At 46.0% G+C, this 23,547-nt stretch overlaps 1 protein-coding gene across 1 annotated transcript in view; it reads right to left on the bottom strand.

Annotated features, from left to right (window-relative positions):
* Positions 1 to 23,547, bottom strand: part of LOC144680247 (disintegrin and metalloproteinase domain-containing protein 12-like) — a 378,378-nt gene that overhangs the window by 182,738 nt on the left and 172,093 nt on the right. The window lies entirely within an intron of this gene.

Here is a 23,547-nt window from a genome sequence, read left to right as displayed (position 1 = left end):
AAAGCAGCCCACTTGATTGGCACCACATCCACAAACATTCACTCCCTCCACCACCGATGCACAGTAGCAGCAGTGTGTGTACCATCTACAAGATGCACTGCGGGAATTCACCAAGGCTCCTTCGACAGCACCTTCCAAATCCACCACTACCACCTAGAAGGACGAGGGCAGCAGATAGATGAGAACACCACCACCTGGGTGTTCCTCTCCAAGTCACTCACCATCCTGACTTGGAAATATATCGCCGTTCCTGCACTGTCACTGGGTCAAAATCCTGGAACTCCCTTCCTGACAGCACTGTGGGTGTACCTACACCACATGGACTGCAGCGGTTCAAGAAAGCAGCTCACCACCACCTTCTCAAGGGCTATTAGGGATGGGCAATAAATGCTGGGCCCAGCCAGTGAAGATCACATTCCGGGAATGAAAAAAAAATATTCCCACAAGAGGGAAAGGGAGTCATGCAAATCCAGAGCTCCCTGGATGATAAAAGACATAGAGTGGGATTTTGCCTTCTGTGCGATGGTGGTCGGGAAAAGTGGTGTTTTTCCCACTGGGAGCAAAGAATATTGCAAATCCCAGATTCAGTAGCACTTCGCTGGGCCACCTGCTGGACACTGAGGCCCGCCAGGAATGTCCTGTACCCCAGTGATGGCCGCAAGACATCCACCAATGTCACCTCTCCAGCTTGGGAGGCGGTGTCTTCAGCGGTCAGCACAAACGCAATGCAGCAAAGGCGTGTAATCCAGCGCAGGAAGAGAATGAATCTCATTTACAAGCACATCAGGCATTAGCAGGAAAACACTCCACAGGGATCTCACACATTGCCAGCTGAAGGCATATCACCACTCTCTCACTCTCACACCTTCACATCTCGATCTGGGCTCATTCCTTGTATACGTCATGTCCTCACCACCCACGCACAGCAGACATCCTTATCAGCTGCCTTGGCATATATCCTGCTCACACTCTCTCCCTTTTTCTTCATGCAGGAAAAGCTTGCACAGGATATGAGGGAGAGGTCCCAGACCCGAGATGGAGTGGCCAAAATTACGACCTTCACCCCATATGAGGAGTGTGCCAACGTGCTGGCCGGAGAGGATAGGGACCATGCATGTGATGACAGTGAGATGGGCAGCACAGACCCAAGTGAGGGCCCCATACTAGCTCATCCCTCAGACAACCAAACTGAGTACAGTCTGCCAGCTTCCAGTCTCTTGCCATACTTAAGTAATCTCTCATTCATAGGCACCTCTGGAAATTACCCAAGGGCATCCACCAACCAGGTCTTGATATCCAGCCCTGACAACACCTCGGAAGAGGAAGCAGAGGAGAGCACGATTGAAGACCCATCATGGCGCTCACCCACACCCTCCACCAGTGCAGAGACCGATAATTTGGCAGGACCGATTTCTAGAGAAGCATTGGGGCTACAATCCAATGAGCACAACACACAATCTGGTCCACAGCAGTCAGAGGCAGGGACATCTGAGGTAGTCAGCATTCAGAGGAGTGCTGGAGTCCAGGATTCTGCTGGGTCTGAGCTGATGATAAGCCTCAGAACTCGGTTCTAACTCAGTTGGTGGAGCTTCAGTGAAAGTCAGGGGATTGAGGAAAGGTCGTCAGCTGCTTTCCACAGATTGCATCATACAATGGAGGAGTCTGTCATGTTCAGTCTGAGGTTATAGCACCAGCATGCCAACTCACCAAGGTCAACACTGGTAGGATGGTGGCTGCCATGGAGCCCATGGTCCAGGACATGGGTCCTGCACAGCACCTGGAGCTGCACTTTATCAATGTAGGCATTGGTGGCATCCATTAGTGACTATGCAAGAGGTGGGGGCAGGGCAACTCAATCTCACTACAGTTTACACTTATCCTAAAGGAGTCAGGCAAGGGCCCTCGGGCAGCCATAGGGAGGGGGACCAGCACCTGAGCACTCTGGGGCCATCCACCCTGGTGCCTCTGGGAGTGTCGTGCCATTCCCAGTTCCCTCTCCCTGTGAACCCGTCACCTCCAGCTCCACAGACCAAGGAGGGTGAACCTGCACCACAGCAGGAGATCCAAAGTAGGCCAAGGCCATCCAAGTCGGCCTTCTAGAGGACACCCACCAAAGTCATCACAGACAACAGGGGCGTAGCAGTCAGCAGGCTGCCTCCATCCATGCTGTGGATATCGGGGATGCACCAAGACGTAGCAGTAGGGTTAGGAAAATGAAGAAATATTAGGAGCATGACAGTGGCACATGTTATATACTTTTCATCAATGCAAGTAGAATACCACCCATTTTACATCTCTTGTGTATGTCTCCTCTTTATGATAAGCTGTGTTGTTGTTCATCAGGTATGACACCATGGCCCGTACTGCCACTTATTGCGGATGTTGCACATTAATGCTAAAAGGTTAGTTAAGGAAAAAGTGGGACTTATCAGAGATGAAGATGGAAACTTGTGTGGAGATGCAGAGGCTGTGGGAAGGAATTTTGAATGAATATTTTGTCTCTGGGTTTGCAAAGGAAAGGGAGGATGTAGATATAGTAGTCCAGGAGGAACACTGCGAGATATTGGATGGGATAGTCATAGAGAGAGAGGAAGTACTCGAAGGGTTGAAATCCTTGAAAGGTGATAAGTCATCAGGGCCAGATGGATTGTTTCCGAGGCTGCTGAAGGAAGTCAGGGAGGAGATAGCAGATGCTCTGAGGATGATTTTCCAATCTTCACTAGATACAGGGGAGGTACCGGAGGACTGGAGAAATGTAAACGTAGTTCCAATGTTTAAACAGGGATCAAAGGAAATGCCAAACAATTATAGGCCAGTTAGACTTACATCGATGGTGAGCAAATTAGTAGAATCAATCCTGAGAAATAGGATTAACTGTCATGTGGAAAGGCATGGACTAGTCAGGGATGGTCAGCATGGATTTGTTAAAGGAAGGTCTTGCCTCACAAATTTGAGTGAATTCTTTGAAGAAGCGACAAGAAGGGTTGATGAAGGTAGTGCAGTGGATGTTGTGTACATGGATTTTAGCAAGGCATTTGACAAGGTCCCACATGGCAGATTGGTCAGGAAAGTAAAATTCAGGGTAATGTGGCAAACTGGATAAAAGGTTGGGTTTGTAATAGGAAGCATAGGGTAATGGTCGATGGATGCCCTTGCGAATGGAAAGTTGCCTCAAGTGGTGTTCCACAGGGCTCGGTGTTGGGACCCTTGCTGTTTGTGTTATATATTAATGATTTGGATGTGAATGTGGGGGGCATGATTGGGAAATTTGCAGATGACACAAAGATTGGCCGAGTAGTGGATAGTGTAGAGGATAGTCATAATCTCCAAAACGATATAGATGGGTTGGTGGAGTGGGCGGTAAAGTGGCAGATGGATTTTAACATAGAGAAGTGTGAGGTCATACATTTAGGGAGGTCAAACAGTTACAGGATTACAAAATAAATGGGAATATACTAAGAGGGGTAGATGAAGTAAGAGATCTTGGCATACAAGTACACAGGTCCCTGAAGGCAGCAGTTCAAGTAGACAAGGTTGTAAAGAAGGCATATGGAATGCTCTCCTTCCCCGGCAGAAGTATAGAATATAAAAGTAAGGATATAACGTTGGAATTGTATAAAACACTGGTGAGGCCACAACTGGAGTATTGTGTGCAGTTCTGGTCACCACATTACAGGAAGGATGTAATAGCTCTGGAGAGAGTGCAGAGGAGGTTTACAAGAATGTTGCCAGGGTTAGAAAAGTGTAGCTACAAGGAGAGATTGGATAGGTTGGGGTTATTTCCTCAGAACAAAGGCGACTGAGAGGTGACTTGGTTGAGGTGTACAAAATTATGAGGGGAATAGAGTGGACAGGATAAAATTGTTTCCCTTGGTAGAGAATTCTAGAACCAGGGAACATAGATTCAAGATAACTGGCAGAAGGTGTAGGGGGGATATGAGGAAGAAATTTTTTACGCAGAGGGTAGTGGGTGTCTGGAATTCGGTGCCCAAGTTGGTGGTAGAGGCACAAACTTTAAACTCTTTTAAAAAGTACCTGGATCACAGTGCAGAAGAGGCCGTTCGGCCCATCGAGTCTGCACCGACATGTCAGAAACACCTGACCTACCTACCTAATCCCATTTACCAGCACTTGGCACATAGCCTTGAATGTTATGATGTGCCAAGTGCTCATCCGGGTACTTTTTAAAGGATGTGAGGCAACCCGCCTCCACCACCCTCCCCGGCAGCGCATTCCCGACCGTCACCACCCTCTGGGTAAAAACGGTTTTCCTCACATCCCCCCTAAACCTCCTGCCCCTCACCTTGATCTTATGGCTCCTCAGTCTTCTCTGCTCCAACAAAAACAACCCAAATCTATCCAACCTCTCTTCATAAATTAAATGTTTCATCCCAGGCAACATCCTGGTGAATCTCCTCTACACCCCCTCCAATGCAATCACATCCTTCCTATAATGAGGCGACCAGAACTGCACACAGTACTCCAGCTGTGGCCTCACCAAGGTTCTATACAACTCCAACATGACCTCCCTACTTTTGTAATCTATGCCTCGATTGATAAAGGCAAGTGTCCCATATGCCTTTTTCACCACCCCACTAACATGCCCCTCCACCTTCAGAGATCTATGAACACACACACGCCAAGGTCCCTTTCTTCCTGAGAACTCCCTAGTGTCATGCCGTTCATTGAATAATTCCTTGTCAAATTGCTCCTTCCAAAGTGTATCACCACTCACTTTTCAGGGTTAAATTCCATCTGCCACTTACCTGCCCATATGACCATCCAGTCTATATCTTCATGTAGCCCAAAACACTCAACCTCACTGTTAACCACCCGGCCAATCTTTGTGTCATCCGCAAACTTACAATCCTACCCCCCACATAGTCATCTATGTCATTTATATAAATGACAAATAATAGGAAACCGAGCACAGATCCCTGTGATACGCCACTGGACACTGGCTTCCAGTCACTAAAACGTCCTTCTGTCATCACCCTCTGCTTCGTACAACTAAGCCCATTTTGATTCCACCTTATCAAATTACCCTGTATCCCATGTGGATTTGCCTTCTTTCTAAGTCTCCCATGTGGGACCTTGTTAAAGGCTTTGCTGAAATCCATATAAACTACATCAACTGCACTACCCTCATCTACGCACCTAGTCACCTCCTCAAAAAATTCAATCAAATTTGTTAGGCATGACCTCCCTCTGACAAAGCCATGCTGACTATCCCTGATCAAACTTTGCCTCTCCGAGTGGAGATCGATACTCTTCTTCAGAGCTTTCTCCAATAGTTCCCCACCACTGACGTGAGACTCACTGGCCTGTGGATCCCTGGTTTCTCTCTACAACTCTTCTTAAATAGCGGAACCAGATTAGTTGTTCTCCAGTCCTCTGGCACCTCCCCCGTGGCCAGAGGGGAATTAAAAATTTGGGGCAGAGCCCCTCCGATCTCTCCTCTTGCCTCCCTCAGCAGTCTGGGACACAAATCGGGACCTGGAGATTTGTCCACTATTAAGCCTGCCAACACCTCCAATACCTTGTCACTCCCTATATCAATTTGTTTAAGAACCTCACAGTCTCTCTCCCCGAGTTCGATACCTTCATCCTCATTCTCTTAGGTGAAGACAGACGTGAAGTAATCATTCAACACTCTAACGATGTCCTCTGGCTCCACCCATAGATTGCTCCCTTGGTCCCTTATGGGTCCTACTCTTTCCCTGGTTATCCTGTTCCCATTGATATACTTATAGAATATTTTGGGATTTTCCTTACTTTTACCAGCCAGAGCTTTCTCATATTCCCTCTTTACTCTCCTAATTGCTTTCTTAAGCTCCACCCTGCACTGTCTGTACTCCACTAATACCTCTGCTGATTTGCTTCCCTTGCACCTGCTAAAAGCCACTCTTTTCCTTCTCATTGTAGCCTGAATATCTCTGGTCATCCTTGGTTCTCTGGGCTTGTTACTCCATCCTATCACCCTAGCGGGAACATGTTGAGCCTGTACCCTCCCCATTTTCTTTTTGAACGCCCCCCACTGCTCCTGTGTAGATTTCCCCACAAGAAACTGTTCCCAGTCTACCTTGGTCAGATCCTGCCTTATTTTACTAAAATCCACTCTCCCCAGTCCAAAACATTTTTTTGCAACTTGTCTATTTCCTTGTCTATAACAAGCTTAATTTGTACCATGATTGTACCTCCCTTCCATTTCCACATTTACAGCTATCATTAGAAGAATGAGAGGCGACCTCCTTGAAATGTATAAAATTCTGAAGGGGCTTGATAGGGTTGATGTTGAGAGATTCAATGGGGTGGGGAGTCTAAAATACAGAAGCACAGACTCAGGATAAGGGGCCAATCATTTAGGACTGAGATGAGGAAAGCTTTCTTCACTAAAAGGGTTGTGAATGTTTGGAATTCTCTACCCCAAAGAGTTGTGGATGCTCCATCGTTGAATACATTTAAGGCCGGGATGGATAGATTTTTGGTCTCTGAGGAAATCAAAACATTTTGGGAGCAGGCAGGAAAACGGTGTTGAAGTGCAAAATCAGCCATGATCACACTGAACGGCAGAGCAGACTCAATGGGCCATGTGGTATACTCCTGCTCCTATTTGTTATGTTCTTATGTTATGGGGACAGACAGAGAAGTGGAGTTGACGCCACAATCAGATTAACCATGATTTAATTGAATGGCTCGATGGACCAAATGGCCTGATGGACCAGCTATTCACGATATATATATAAATGACTTGGATGGGGGTACCAAATTTCCAAATTTGCTGATGACACAAAACTGGGCGGGGTTGTGAGTTGTGAGGAGGATGCAAGGAGGCTTCAGGGCAATTTAGACAAGTTGTGAAGTTATATGCTTCAGTGTGAAAAACAGAAAGGCAGAGTATTATTTAAATGGTGATATATTGGGAAATGTGGATGTACAAAGGGATCTGGGTGTCGTCGTACACCAGTCAATGAAAGTAAACAGGCAGGTACAGCAAGCAATTGGAAAGGCAAATGGTATGTTGGCCTTCATTGCAAGAGGATTTGAGTTCAGAAGTAGGGATGTCTTACTGCAGTTATACAGGGCCTTGGTGGGACCACACCTGGAGTATTGCATGCAGTCTCAGGATATGGGGCAGGCCATTTAGGACTTCTGTCCAACTGCAGCTCCTGAAAATCTCGGGTTTCAGAGCTGGAATGGCGGCTGGGGACACTGTGGCGCATTCGCGAGTCTGAGAGTATTGTGGATAGTACGTTTAGAGAGGTGATCACACCACAGCTGAAGGGACTTGAGGAAGGAAGGGAATGAGTGACCACCAGGCAGTGTAAGAGAAACAGGCAGGTAGTTCAGGTGTCCCCTGGGGTCCCGCTCGCAAATCGGTATTCCATTTTGGAGGCTGATGAGGGTGCTGGTTCCTCCAGGGAGTGCAGACAGAGCCAAGCTTCTGGCATCACAAGCAGCCTGTCTGTACAGAAGGGGAGGAAAGGACAAAGAGCAATAGTAATAGGGGATTCTATAGTCAGGGGAAGAGATAGGCACTACTGTGGCCGTCAACGTGACTCCAGGATGGTGAGTTGCCTCCCTGGTGCCAGGGTCCAGGATGTCACTGAACGGCTGCAGGGCATACTGAAGGGGGAGGGTGATAAAGCAGAGGTCATGGTACATGTTGGTGCCAATGACATAGGTAGAAAGAGGAATGAGGTCTTGCATCAAGAATTCAGGGAGTTAGGCAGTAGACTAAAAAGCAGGACCTCTCGGGTTGTAATCTCTGGATTACTCCCAGTGCCATGTGCTAGTGAGCACAGAAATAGGAGAATAGCGCAGATGAATACATGGCTTAAGAGTTCGTGCAGGAGGGAGGGTTTTAGATTCCTGGATCACTGGGACCGTTTCTGGGGTAGGTGGGACCTGTACAAGCGGGACGGTCTACATCTGAACCAGAGCGGGACTAACATCCTTGTGGGTGGGTTTGCTAGTGCTGTTGGGAGGAGTTTAAACTAATTGGGCAGGGGGAGGGGACACAGAATGTTAGCAGAATAGGGACACATCATAATACAGTAAAACAATCAAGTCAGAGGGAGTACAGCTGCATTAAGCTATAAGGGAGTAAGACAAGGCTGGATGGCCTCTAATGCCAGGAGTATTACAGGTAAAACGTATGAGTTAAGGGTCAGAATTGACATGTGGAATTGTGATACAGTAGCCATCACTGAGACATGGTTGAGGGAGGGGCAGGATTGGCAGCTCAACATTCCGGGATATAGAATCTTCAGGCGAGATAGGGGAGGGGGTAAAAGAGGAGGAGGAATTGCATTATTAGTTAAGGAGTCAGTTACAGCAGTAAGGAGAGATGATATCTTAGAGGGGGCATCAAATGAAGCTTTGTGGTTAGAGCTTAGGAATAAAAAAGGGGCAGCCACATTGTTAGGTGTTTATTATAGACCCCCGGATAGCCAGCAGGAAATTGAGAAGCAAATATGTGCACAATTTGTGGAGGTGTGTAAAAACAATAACAATAGAGTAATTATATTAGGTGCTTTCAACTTTCCCAACATTAATTGGGATAGACATAGTGTTAAGGGCTTGGATGGAGTGGATTTTTTCAAATGTTTCAAATTTTTCAAACAGGAGAACTTTTTAGGTCAATATGTAGAGGGTCCAACAAGGGACGGTGCAGTGCTGGACCTAATTCTGGGGAATGAAGCCGGACAGGTGACTGAGGTGATGGTGGGGGAGCAGTTTAGTGATAGCGACCACAACATGGTACAATTTAAGTTTGTTATGCACAAAGAAATAGACAAGTTGGATTGAGGGAGAGTGGATTTTAGTAAAATAAGGCAGGATCTGGCCAAGGTAGACTGGGAACAGTTACTTGTGGGGAAATCTGCAGAGGAGCAGTGGGGGGTGTTCAAAAAGGAAATGGGGAGGGTACAGGCTCAACATGTTCCCTCTAGGGTGATAGGAAGGAGTAACAAGCCCAGAGAACCATGGATGACCAGAGATATTCAGGTTATGATGAGAAGGAAAAGAGAGGCCTTTTAGCAGCTACAAGGGGAGCAAATCAGCAGAGGCATTAGTGGAGTACAGAAAGTGCAGGGCGGAGCTTAAGAAAGCAATTAGGAGAGCAAAGAGGGGATATGAGAAAACTCTGGCTGGTAAAAGTAGGGAAAAACCCACTATGTGGGGGTAGGATTAGTAAATTTGTGGATGACACAAAGATTGTCCGGGTGGTTAACAGTGAGGTTGAGTGTCTTGTTCTACAGGAAGATATAGACGGGATGGTCAAATGGGCAGATAAGTGGCAGATGGAATTTAGCCCTGAAAATTGTGAGGTGATACACTTGGGAAGGAGTAATTTGACAAGGAAGTATTCAATGAACGGCATGGCACTAGGAAGTTCTGAGGAACAAAGGGACCTTGGCGTGTGTGTCCAGAGATCTCTAGACACGTTAGTGGGGTGGTGAAAAAGGCATTTGGGACACTTGCCTTTATCAATCGAGGCATAGATTACAAAAGTAGGGAGGTCATGTTGGAGTTGTATAGAACCTTGGTGAGGCCACAGCTGGAGTACTGTGTGCAGTTCTGGTCGCCACATTATAGGAAGGATGTGATTGCACTGGAGGGGGTACAGAGGAGATTCACCAGGATGTTGCCTGAGGTGAAACATTTAAGTTATGAAGAGAGGTTGGATAGACTTGGGTTGTTAATGTTGGAGCAGAGAAGACTGAGGGGCGACCTGATCGAGGTGTATAAGATTGTGAGGGGCATGGACAGGGTGGATAGGGAGCAGCTGTTCCCCTTAGTTGAAAGGTCAGTCACAAAGGGACATAACAAAGAATAAAGAAAAGTACAGCACAGGAACAGGCCCTTCGGCCCTCCAAGCCTGCGCCGATCATATTGCCTGTCAAACTAAAACATTTTGCACTTCGGGGGTCCGTATCCCTCTATTCCCATCCTATTCATGTATTTGTCAAGCTGCCTCTTAAACACCACTATCGTACCTGCTTCCACCACCTCCTCTGGCAGCGAATTCCAGACACACACTACCGTCTGTGTAAAAAACTTGCCCCGCACATCTCCTCTATTGTTTTCTCCTCTCACCTTAAATCTATGTCCCCTAGTAATTGACTCTTCCACCCTGGAAAAAAGCTTCTGACTATTTACTCTGTCCATGCCACTCATAATTTTGGAAAGTTCTATCAAGTCGCCCCTCAATCTCTGTTGCTCTAGTGAGAACAATCCAAGTTTCTCCAACTTCTCCTCATAGCTAATAACCTCCAGTCCAGGCAGCATCCTGGTAAACCTCCTCTGCACCCTCTCCAATGCCTCCATATCCTTCTGGTAATATGGCAACCAGAATTGCACGCAATATTCCAAGTGTGGCCTAACCAAGGTTCTATATAGCTGCAGCATGACTTCCCAGGTTTTATACTCAATACCCCTGCCAATGAAGGCAAGCATGCCATATGCCTTCCTGACTACCTTATCCACCTGCGTTGCCACTTCCAGTGACCTGTGGACCTGTACACCCAGATCCCTCTGCCCGTCAATGCACTTAAGGGTTCTGCCATTTACTGTATAATTCCTGCCTGTATTAGACCTTCCAAAATGCATTACCTTGCATTTGTCTGGATTAAACTCCATCTGCCATTTCTCCACCCAAGTCTCCAACCGATCTATATCCCATTGTATCCTTTGACAATCCTCTTCACTATCTGCAACTCCTCCAACCTTAGTGTCGTCTGCAAACATACTAATTAGCCTAGTTACATTTTCCTCCAAATCATTTACGTATACTGCAAACAGCAAAGCTCCCAGCACTGATCCCTGCGGAACACCACTAGTCACAGCTCTCCATTCAGAAAAGCACCCTTCCACTGCTACCCTCTGTCTTCTATGACCAAGCCAATTCTGTATCCATCTTGTCAGCTCATCTCTGATCCCGTGCGACTTTACCTTCTGTACCAGTCTGCCGTGAGGGACCTTGTCAAAGGCCTTACTGAAATCCATGTATATAACATCCACTACCCTTCCATCGTCGATCATCTTTGTCACTTCCTCGAAAAACTCAATCAAGTTAGTGAGACACGACCTCCCCTTCACAAAACCATGCTGCCTCTCACTAATACGCCCATTTGCTTCCAAATTGTAATAAATCCTGTCACAAAGAATCTTCTCCAATAATTTCCCTATCACCGACGTAAGGCTCACCGGCCTGTAATTTCCTGGATTATCCCTGCTACCCTTCTTAAACAATGGAACAACATTGGCCATTCTCCTGTCCTCTGGGACCTCACCCGTAGCCAGTGAGGATACAAAGATTTCTGTCAAGGCCCCAGCAATCTCCTCCCTTGCCTCCCTCAGTACTCTGGGGTAGATCCCATCTGGCCCTGGGGACCTATCCACCTTTATATTCTTCAAGACGCCTAACACCTCTTTTTTGATCTCAACATGATCCAGGCTAACTACACACTCTTCCCTAGACAAATCGACCGCTAAGTCCTTCTCTTTGGTGAATACTGATGAGAAGTATTCATGTAGTATCTCTCCCATTTCTTCTGGCTCCACACATAGATTCCTACCTCTGTCCCTGAGTGGGCCTACCCTTTCCCTGGCTACCCTCTTGCTTTTTACATATGTATAAAAGGCCTTGGGATTTTCCTTAATCCTGGTTGCCAGTGACTTTTCATGACCCCTTTTAGCCCTCCTGACTCCTTGCTTAAGTTTCTTCCTACTTTCTTTATATTCTCCACGGGCTTCATCTGTTCCCAGCCTTCTAGCCCTTACGAATGCTTCCCTTTTCTTTTTGACTAATCTCACAATATCCTTCATTATCCAAGGTTCCTGAAACTTGCCATGCTTATCCTTCATCCTAGCAAGAACATGCCGGTCCTGAATTCTTATCAACTGACGTTTGAAAGCCCCCCACATGTCAGTTGTTGATTTCCCCTCAAACATGGTCCTGAATTCTTATCAACTGACATTTGAAAGCCCCCCACATGTCAGTTGTTGATTTCCCCTCAAACATTCGCTTCCAGTCTAGATCCCTCAGTTCCTGCCTAATATTGTTATAATTAGCCTTCCCCCAATTAAACACCTTAAACAGATGTTCAAGGTGAGGGGCAGGAGGTTTAGGGGGGATGTGAGGAAAACTCTTTTACTGAGAGGGTGGTGACGGTCTGGAATGCGCTGTCTGGGAGGGTGGTGGAGGCGGGTTACCTCACATCCTTTAAAAAGTACCTGGATGAGCATTTGTCACGTCATAACATTCAAGGCTATGGACCAAGTGCTGGTAAATGGGATTAGGTAGATAGGTCAGGTGTTTCTCATGTGTCGGTGCAGACTCGATGGGCCGAAGGGCCTCTTCTGCACTGTGTCATTCTGTGGTTCTGTGAAGTAACTCCTTACTCTTCTAAACTCTGGATACAAGCCTAACCTGCCCAACTCACCCATTCCTGGTATTGGTCTCATGAAATTTCACTGAACTGCTTCTAATGCATTTACATCTTCCCTTAAATAACGAGACCAACACTTTTTATTCTTACATAGGATCTGGGCGAGCTTAGTAAGACCAGCATTTGTTGCACATCCCTAATTGCCCTTGAACTGACCTTGCTAGGCCATTTCAGGGGGCAGTTAAGAGTCAACCACATTCCTGTGGGTCTGGAGTCACATGTAAGCCAGACCAGGTAAGGACGGCAGATTCCCTTCACTGAAGGACATTAGTGAAGTAGATGGGTTTTTGCAACAATCAGTGATAGTTTCATGGTCACCATTACTGAAACTAGCTTTGTAATCCAGATTTATTAACTGAATTCAAATTCCACCAGCTGCAGTGGGGCGATTTGCACCCATGACCCCAGAGCATTAGCCTGGGTCCCTGGATTACTAGTCCAGCAACATTCCCACTATGCCACCCTTTCCCCTGTATCCGGTATTCCAGATGTAGTCTGACCAATGCCCTGTACAACATAACCTCCCTACTTTTGTAATCAATTTCCCTCACAATAAATGATAACATTCTATTAGCTTTCCTAATTACTTACTGTACCTGTATACTAGCCTTTTGTGATTCATGCACTCAGACACCCAGACCCCTCTGAATCTCAGAGCTCTGCAATCTCTCACCATTTAGATCATATGTTTTTTCACTCTTCCTGCCAAAATGGACAATTTCCCACTTGCCCACATTATTTACCAAATCTTTTCCCACTCACTTAACCTATCTATGTCAGCTTGTAGCCCCCTTACATTCTCTTCACAGCTTACTTTCCGGCCTATCTTTGTGTCGTCAGTTAGTAATCATACCATCTGCCCCTTCATCCAAGTCGTTCATATAAATTTTAAAAAGTTGAGGCCCCAGCACTGATCCCTGGGCCACTCTACTTGTTACATCTTGCTAACCAGAGCAAGATCCATTTATGGCTACCCCCTGTTTCCTGTTAGCTAGCCAATCTTCTATCCATGCCAATATGCTAATTTTTCAGGATGGACAAATAATTGGCAAATGAAGTTCAACACAGCTAATTGTATAAGAGTCACCTGTTACTTAGGAGGTGCCAGTTAGGTGGTGTAACTCTTTCGAGTTATCAACAGTCACAGATTGTAACGCTTTCAAGTACATTCACAGTTCTTGGTTTTCCGGGAGTGGGACATGAACCCACAACCCTCTGATTCAAAGGCGAGGGTGCTATGAACTGAGCCACAGCTGACACCTCAAGTTAGGTGGTGTAGATGAACAAAGGGATCTCAGGGTGCAAGTACATCAATTGCCACAAGTCAGCACGGCCATAAAACAATAAACCAAGCATTCGGCTTTATTTCCAGAGGGACACAATTCAAAAGTAGGCAAGTCATTCTAAATCTGTATCAAACATGCCTTGGGCCACAGTTCTTGTTTGTGTTATGACATGGTGGATGGTAAATGCCGAACTGCTCAAATCCCAGAGCCAACCTTGAAACAGCTGCCAAAATGGTTTCTGCAATTTGTACAGTATGAGGAACTGAAATCAGGAAATGTTTTTCTGACTACTTGTGATGATTTTATAGTAAACAATTATTAGAAGAATAAAGGGAAAAAAACAAACTTACATTTAAACACAAAAATGGCTTCACACAGTAAACAGTACTTTAAAAAAGTTCCACAAATCTTAACTACCCTCAGAGCTAACCTTTACCTTTGCTGTTCAGCAACTATCCTTATAGATTTTAAAGTCTACAGGAGTCCAGTAATTTTACCACACAGTGCTTTTTCTTCTTGGGTTGCCCCTGAGGCTGACAGCAGCTGGGTCTTCAGGTCTGGCCTTGTTCACACTGTCCTCTGGGAGACCTGGCCAGCTATCCTGCTGTCCTCTGGGAGACCTGGCCAGCTATCCTGCTGTCCTCTGGGAGACCTGGCCAGCTATCCTGCTGTCCTCTGGGAGACCTGGCCAGCTATCCTGGTGTCCTCTGGGAGATCTGGCCAGCTATCCTCTGGGAGACCTGGCCAGCTATCCTGCTGTCCTCTGGGAGACCTGGCCAGCTATCCTGCTGTCCTCTGGGAGATCTGGCCAGCTATCCTGCTGTCCTCTGGGATATCTGACCAGCTATCCTGCTGTCCTCTGGGAGACCTGGCCAGCTATCCTGCTGTCTTCTGGGGGATCTGACCAGCTATCCTGCTGTCTTCTGGGGGATCTGACCAGCTACCCCCTCACATAGGCTTCAGTATTTCCTTACATACCTTCCTTCCCTTTGATCTTTTTAATGTTTAAATCTGTCTCTTCAGAAATGCTTTCTTCTCAGCAGTTTTAACACTTTGTTCCTCCACATGTGTTCTTACCACTTAAGGAAGTGAATCTTTAAATTCTTCCAAAAGAATTACTTCTCTAAGGGCTTCATAAGTTCCCTCTATTATTAATGCCCTGATCCATCTGTCAAAATTACTTTGTTTGACTGTTTCAAACTCAATATAATTCTGTCCAGGCTGTTTTCTCACATTTCAAAATTTCTGTCCATATGCCCCTGAACCTACTCATAGGCACTCAAAATAACCTTCTTCACTGCATCATATTCTCCAGATATTTCTCCTGACAGCGTTGCATATACCTCATTAGCTCTACCTACAAACCTAGTACAGTCTAGGTCCTTTTACAGGAAAGCAATGTCCAAATTAGGCCATTTCATCTGTTTGTCTCTCTTCTCAAATGGGATAAAGAATGCTTCAACATCTCTTTCTTCAAATGTTGGAAGAGCTAATATAAATTTAAACATCCCCCACAGAGTTCCAATCTAGAAATAAGTCTTTCCTCACCTTCTAGTGCCTCTTTTTTAACTGCCAGCATTTAGCGCTGGAATCTGTACCCCTCTCTTTTTCTCTTTCCTCCTTTTCTAACCTCGCCATTTCTAATTCCCTTTCCTGTTTAATTTCTTCTCATTCTCTTGGCTTTTCTCTCTCCTGATTTTCTGCCTGTTCCCGTTGAAATGCTCGTTCCCTTTCCCTTTCCTCCAATTCAATCTTTTTCGTTTGCAACTGAATTTGAGCCCATTCCAATGACCCAGCTCTTGGAGGACTCAGTCTTTCTGGTATTGCTACCATTTTCAAATACTGTGCTATATCTTCAGTTATGTCTGATTTCCTTACCACTGTAGGTAATCCTAATTGTAGCTTATCTGCCAATTCCATAAATTTAGCTTTAGTTACCTTTTGTGAACCAACCAAGGTTATAGCTTCAGCTCCGAGACAAGTCTTAGCAACTGTCAAAGCCAAATTTCTGTCTCCCACTTTAAGATCTTACAATACCACTCTTGGTTCAATTTACCTGTCATCCTCATTGGCTTTAAGTTCACTAATTCAAAACCAATCAAGGAATTATTCTTTTAATATCCCACAAAGAGCCCCCAATTTTGTTATGGCATGGTGGATAGTAAAAGTTGAGCTGCTCAAATCCGAGAGGGAAACTTGAAAGAGCTGCCAAAACAGTTTTTGTAACTTTGTAGTATGTGGAGTGGTTCTGAAATCAGGAAATGATTTCCCAGACTACCTGTAATGATTTTATAATAAAGTAAATATTTATTAAATGAATAAGGGAACAAAAAACAGAATCACAGACTCACACAGTGCAGTAGAGGCCCTTCGGCCCATCGAGTCTGCACCGACACATGAGAAACACCTGACCTACCTACCTAATCCCATTTACCAGCACTTGGCCCATAGCCTTGAATGTTATGACGTGCCAAGTGCTCATCCAGGTACTGTTTAAAGGACGTGAGACAACCCGCCTCCACCACCCTCCCAGGCAGTGCATTCCAAACCTTCACCACCCTCTGGATAAAAAGGTTTTTCCTCACAGCCCCCCTAAACCTCCAACACCTCACCTTGAACTTATGTCCCCTCATGACTGACCCTTCAACTAAGGGGAACAGCTGCTCCCTTTCCACCCTGTCCATGCCCCTCACAATCTTGTACATGCTCGATCAGGTCGCCCCTGTCTTCTCTGCTCCAACGAAAACAACCCAAGTCTATCCAACTTCTCTTCATAACTTAAATGTTTCTTCCCCGGCAACATCCTGGTGAATCTTATCTGCACCCCCTCCAGTACAATCACATCCTTCCTATAATGTGGCGACCAGAACTGCACACAGTACTCCAGCTGTGGACTCACCAAGGTTCTATACAACTCCAACATGACCTCCCTACATTTGTAATCTATGCCTCGATTGATAAAGGCAAGTGACCCATATGCCTTTTTCACCACCCCACGAACATGCCCCTCCACCTTCAGAGATCTATGGACACACATGCCAAGGTCCCTTTGTTCCTCAGAACTTCCTAGTGTCATGCCGTTCATTGAATACTTCCTTGTCAAATTACTCCTTCCCAAGTGTATCATCTCACACTTTTCAGGGTTAAATTCCATCTGCCACATAACTGCCCATTTGACCATATCTTCCTGTAGCCCAAGACACTCACCCAAGCTGTTAACCACCTGGCCAATCTTTGTGTCATCCGCAAACTTACTCATCCTACCCCCCACATAGTCATCTATGTTGTTTATATAAATGACGAATAATCGGTGACCCAGCACCAATCCCTGTGGTACGCCACTGGACACTGGCTTCCAGTCACTGAAGCATCCTTTTTTCATCACCCTCTGTCTCCCACAACTAAGCCAATTTTGAATCCACCTTATCAAATTACCCTGTATTCCATGTGCATTTGCCTTCTTCATAAGTCTCCCATTTGGGACCTTGTCAAAGGCTTTGCTGAAATCCATATAAACTACATCAACTGTACTACCCTCATCTACACACCTGGTCACCTCCTCAAAAAATTCAATCAAATTTGTTAGGCATGACCTCTCTCTGACAAAGCCATGCTGACTATCCCTGATCAAACCTTGCCTCTCCAGATAGATTCTCTCCTTCAGAATTTTCTCCAATAGTTTCCCTACCATTGACGTGAGACTCATTGGCCTGTAGTTCCCTGGTTTCTGTACAACCCTTCTTAAATAGCAGAACCACATTAGCTGTTCTCCAGTCCTCTGGCACCTCCCCCGTGGCCAGAGAGGAATAAAAAATTTGGGTCAGAGTCCCTGCGATCTCTTCCCTTGCCTCCCTCAGCAGTCTGGGACACAAATTATCTGGACCTGGAGGTTTGTCCACTTTTAAGCCTACCAACACTTCCAATACCTTGTCAATCCATTTATCAATTTGGTCAAGAACCTCGCAGTCTCTCTCCCCGAGTTCCATACCTTCATCCTCATTCTCTTGGGTGAAGACAGATGTGAAGTATTCGTTCAACACTCTACCAACGTCCTCTGGCTCCACCATAGATTGCCCCCTTGGTCCCTTATGGGCCCTACTCTTTCCTTGGTTATCCTCTTCCCATTGATATACTTATAGAATATCTTGGGATTTTCCCCACTTTTACCAGCTAGAGCTTTCTCATATCCCCTCTTTGCTCTCCTAATTGCTTTCTTAAGCTCCACCCTGCACTTTCTGTACTCCACTAATGCCTCTGCTAATTTGCTTCCCTTGTACCTGCTAAAAGCCTCTCTTTTCCTTTTCATCCATGGTTCTCTGGGCTTGTTCCTCATTCCTATCACCCTAGAGGGAACACGTTGAGCCTGTACCCTCCCCATTTCCTTTTTGAACACCCCCCACTGTTCCTCTGTAGATTTCCCCACAAGTCGCTGTTCCCAGTCTACCTTGGCCAGATCCTGCCTTATTTTACTAAAATCTACTCTCCCCCAATCCAAAACATTTTTTTGCAACTTGTCTATTTCTTTGTCCAACACAAACTTAAACTGTACCATGTAGTGGTCGCTGTCACTAAAATGCTCCCCCACCACCACCTCAGCCACCTGTCCGGCTTCATTCCCCAGAATTAGGTCCAGCACTGCGCCATCCCTTGTTGGAGCCTCTATATATTGACCTAAAAAGTTCTCCTGTACTTAGGCTGAATAACCCCCCTGTTGGGGGGGTGGTTTTGTGGGGCGGGCGGGCACAAGCACGAACCCGATCGGCAGCCCCAATTGGGTCGGAGCCGCCATTTTATGTGGGCCGGCCAATTAAGGCCCACCCAGCGTGACCCTTACCCGGAAGCGCTGGGCGCTCCCTGTGCAGGCCGGGGAGGGGTTCCCTGAGTCGGGCTGCGCGACGTCACCATGCGACATTGTACTCAGCCCCCGTTCACCAACCGGAAAATTCTTCCCAATTTCATTTAAACACAAGAATTGCTTCGCACAGTAAACAGTATTTTAAAACAGTTCCACAAATCTTCGCTTAACGACCCTTGAGCTAACATTTCCCTTTGGTGCTCAGCAACTATCCTTCTAGATTTTCAAAATCTATGGATATCCAGTAATTTTACCACACAGTACTTTTTCCTTGGAGTGTCCTCTGAGGCGAACAGCAACTGAGTCTTCAGGCCTGGCCTTGTTCAGGCTGTCTTCTGGGAGATCTGACCAGCTACCCTGCAGTCTTCTGGGAGATCTGACCAGCTACCCTGCTGTCTTCTGGGAGATCTGACCAGCTACCCTGCTGTCTTCTGGGAGATCTGACCAGCTACCCTGCTGTCTTCTGGGAGATCTGACCAGCTACCCTGCAGTCTTCTGGGAGATCTGACCAGCTACCCTGCTGTCTTCTGGGAGATCTGACCAGCTACCCTGCTGTCTTCTGGGAGATCTGACCAGCTACCCTGCTGTCTTCTGGGAGATCTGACCAGCTGCCCTGCTCTCTTCTGGGAGATCAGACCAGCTACCCTGCTGTCTTCTGGGAGATCTGACCAGCTACCCTGCTGTCTTCTGGGAGATCTGACCAGCTACTCCCTCACATAGGCTTCAGTATTTCCTTAAATACATTCCTTCCCTTTGACCTCTTTGTTCTATCAACCAGTCTCTTCAGAGCTGCTTTCTTCCCAGAATTGATTCAACTGTTCTTTACTTTTGCTCTTAGACTTGTAAAACAAACTTACCCTATCTTTACCTCACTTCCTTACACCTTTTTACAACCTGCATATATCCCCCTTTGAGCTAAAACAACTCAATTTAAACTATTCCTGTTACTCCTTTATGTTAAACTCTGATTGAAGTTCCTCTTGGCTTATTAACATACCAAAATCACTTCTTACTGTTGACTTTAGATCCTTGCCGCCACTCTAGCTATTAATCTAATTACAGTCTGACTTCCAGTATGTAAAAACATATGCCAGGGTTATTACCAGAAGAAAAATATTATAATTTATTGTTTTCTTGACACTTGCATTTCTTGCTGTCATATAGAAAGAGCTGTATATTTTGCATCTTGGATCTGTGGAGTGATGATACTTCTGCAACACGAGTGATATATATAAAATAGGTATTAAGTACAGTGCTTTAAAATTTCTACTCTATGCTTCAGCTCTGGCTTCCAGCTCTGGCATGGATCATCAGTAAACAGTCAAATATAATCAAAAAAAGAACAATTGAACTGTTAAGCATGACAGAAAGTTTATCGAGGCACTGGAGAGGGTGCAGAGAAGATTTGCAAGAATGATACCAGAAATACATGGGTATACATGCCAGGAAAGGATCGACAGGCTGAGTCCCTTTTTCTCTTGAAAACAGAAAACTGAAGGGTGATTATATTTAAATTATGAAAGGTTTTATGGACTGGATACAGAGAGCTTTTTCCTCTTGTGAGAAAGAGCATAACTAGAGGCCATTAACATACGTTAGACACGAAGAAATCCAAGAGGAAATTCAGAAGAAACTTCTTCACACAATGAGTGGTAAGAATGTGAAACTCGCTGCCCCAGCATTTGTTACCCATCCCTAATTGCTCTTGAAACTGAGTGGCTCGCTTGGTCATTTCAGAGGGTATTTAAGGGTCAACCACATTGCTTTGGGTCTGGAGTCACATGTAGGCCAGACTGGGCATGGATGGCAGATTTCCTTCCCTACAGGGCATCAGTGAACCAGATGGATATTTACAACAATCAACAACCATTACTGAGACTAGCTTTATATTGCAGATTTATTAATCAAATTCAAGTTCTACCAGCTGCCATGGTGGGATTTTAATCTCTGTCCCCAAAACATTAACCTGGACTGCTGGATTACCATTCCAGTGTCATGACCACCACCTCCCCCTGTATAGCATTTAAGGGGTACAGTCATATGAGGGAGAAGGCAATAGAGGGTTACAATGGTAGATTTAGATGAAGGAAGATGGAAGGAGGCTCGAGTGCAGCATAAACACTGTCGTAGACTGACTGGGCCGATTGACCTGTTTGTGTACCATATACCAATGTAATCCTGTGTAGAATTCCACACTGTCAGTGAAAGTGGGTGAAAGGATCCCATATATACTGCTTCACGAAAATTGTGTCTAACCTCATTGCAGAGTGATTACAATTCAAAACACTTCATTGGCTGTAAAGAGCTTTGACATGTCCAGTGAGCATGGAAAGTTTTGTTCTTTTTATATTTGTTCACAGGATGTGGGCTTCGTTGGCTAAGCCAGCATTTATTATTCATCCCTAACTGCCTTTGAGAATGTGGTGGTGAGCTGCCTTCTTGAACCGCTGCAGTCCGTATAAATGCAGGTCTTTCTTTTTTTCTGTTCAGTTCCATGAGCAACTTATTAGATATTAAAGCATTAGATGTGTACCATAGGAACATACAAATTAGGAACAGGGGCTGGTCACTCGGCCCCTCGAGCCTGCCCCACCATTCAATAAGATCATGGCTGATCTGACTGTAACCTCAACCCCAATCCAGCATATCCCCAATAGCTTTTCACCCCCTGGTTGATAAAGAATCTATCCAGCTCCACCTTAAGCATATTCAAAGGCTCTGCCTTTTGTGGAAGAAAGTTTACCTCCTCCACCACAATCTCCAGTGCCGTGTCTGAGACTTTTTTCATTCATCCACGGGATGTCGGTTTTGCTGGCTGGGCCAGCATTTATTGGCCTAGTTGCACTTGAGAAGGTGGTGGTGAGCTGCCTTCTTGAACCGCTGCAGCCCATGTGGTGTAGGTAGACCCACAGTGCTGTTAGGGAGGGTGTTCCAGGATTTTGACCCAGTGACAGTGAAGGAACGGTGATATATTTCCAAGTCAGGATGGTGAGTGACTTGGAGGGGAACTTCCAGGTGGTGGTGTTCCCATCTATCTGCTGCCCTTGTCCTTCTAGATGGTAGTGGTTGTGAGTTTGGAAGGTGTTGTCGAAGGAGCCTTGGTGAATTCCTGCAGTGCATCTTGTAGATGGTACACACTGCTGTTACTGTGCATCGATGGTGGAAGGAGTTAATGTTTGTGGATGTGGTGCCAATCAAGTGGCTGCTTTGTCCTGGATGGTGTCAAGCTTCTTGAGTTTTGTGGGAGCTGCACTCATCCAGGCAAGTGGGGAGTATTCCATCACACTCCTGACTTGTGCCCTGCAGATGGCGGACAGGCTTTGGGGAGTCAGGAGGTGAGTTACTCATCGCATGAGTTCTAGCCTCTGACCTGCTCTTGTAGCCACAGTATTTATATGGCTAGTCCAGTTCAATTTCTGGTCAATGGTAACCCCCAAGATGTTGATAGTGAGGGATTCAGTGATGGTCATTCCGTTGAACATCAAGGGGTGATGGTTGAATTCTCTCTTGTTGGAGTTGGTCATCGCCTGACACTTGTGTGGCGTGAATGTTACTTGCCACTTGTTAGCCCAAACCTGCATATTTTCCAGGTGTTGCTGCATTTGGACATGGACTGCTTCAGTGTCTGAGGAGTTGCGAATGTTGCTGAACATTGTGCAATCATCAGCGAACATCCCCACTTCTGACCTTATGATGGAATGAAGGTCATTGATGAAGCAGCTGAAGATGGTTGGGCCGAGGACACTACCCTGAGGAACTCCTGTAGTGATGTCCTGGAGCAGAGAGGACTGGTCTCCAACAACCACAACCATCTTCCTTTGTGCTAGGTATGATGCCAACCAGTGGAGAGTTTTCCCCCTGATTCCCATTGACTCCAGTTTTGCAAGGGCTCCTTGATGCCACACCTGGCCAAATGCTGCCTTGATATCAAGGGCAGTCACTCTCACCTCACCTTGGGAGTCCAGCTATTTGGTCCAAGTTTGAACCATCTGTAATGAGGCCAGGAGCTGATTGGCCCTGGCGGAAACCAAATTGGTGTCAGTAAGCAGGTTATAGCTAAGCAAGTGCCACTTGATACTGTTGATGGCTCCTTCCATTACTTTACTGATGATGGAGAGTAGGCTGATGGGGCAGTAATTGGTCAGGTTGGATTTGTCCTGCTTTTCGTGTACAGGACATACCTGGGCAATTTTCTATATTGCCAGGTAGATGCTAGTGTTGTAGCTGTACTGGAACAGCTTGGCTAGGGGCGCAGCAAATTCTAGAGCACAAGTCTTCAGTACTATTGCCGGAATATTGTCAGGTCCCATTGCCTTTGCAATATCCAGTGCCTTCAACTGTTTCTTGATATCACGTGAATTGAATTGGCTGAAGACTGGCATCTGTGATGCTGGGGACCTCCGGAAGAGGCCGAGATGGATCATCTACTCGGCACTTCTGGCTGAAGATTGTTGCAAATGCTTCAGCCTTATCTTTTGCACTGATGTGCTGGGCTCCTCCATCATTGAGGATGGGGATATTTATTGCGTCTCTTCCTCTAGTGAGTTATTTAATTGACCACCACCATTCACGACTGGATGTGGCAGGACTGCAGAGCTTAGATCTGATCCGTTGGTTGTGGGATCGCTCAGCCGTGTCTATCATTTGCTGCTTATGCTGTTTAGCACGCAAGTGGTCCTGCGTTATATTTTCACCAGGCTGACACCTCATTTTTAGATATGCCTGGTGCTGCTCCTGGCATGTCCTCTTCCACTCTTCACTGAACCAGGGTTGATCACCTGGCTCAATGGTAATAGTAGAGTGGGGGATATGCTGGGCCATGAGGTTACTGATTGTGTTCGAGTACAATTCTGCTGCTGCTGATGGCCCACAGTGCCTCATGGATGCCCAGTCTTGAGTTTCTAGATCTGTTTGAAATCTATCCCGTTTAGCACGATGGTAGTGCCACACA

Source organism: Cetorhinus maximus, chromosome 1, assembly GCF_964194155.1.
Source record: "Cetorhinus maximus chromosome 1, sCetMax3.hap1.1, whole genome shotgun sequence".
Lineage (NCBI taxonomy): Eukaryota > Metazoa > Chordata > Chondrichthyes > Lamniformes > Cetorhinidae > Cetorhinus > Cetorhinus maximus.
The sequence above is the reverse complement of the archived record's forward strand: the minus strand, read 5'-3'. Positions and strand labels throughout refer to the sequence as shown.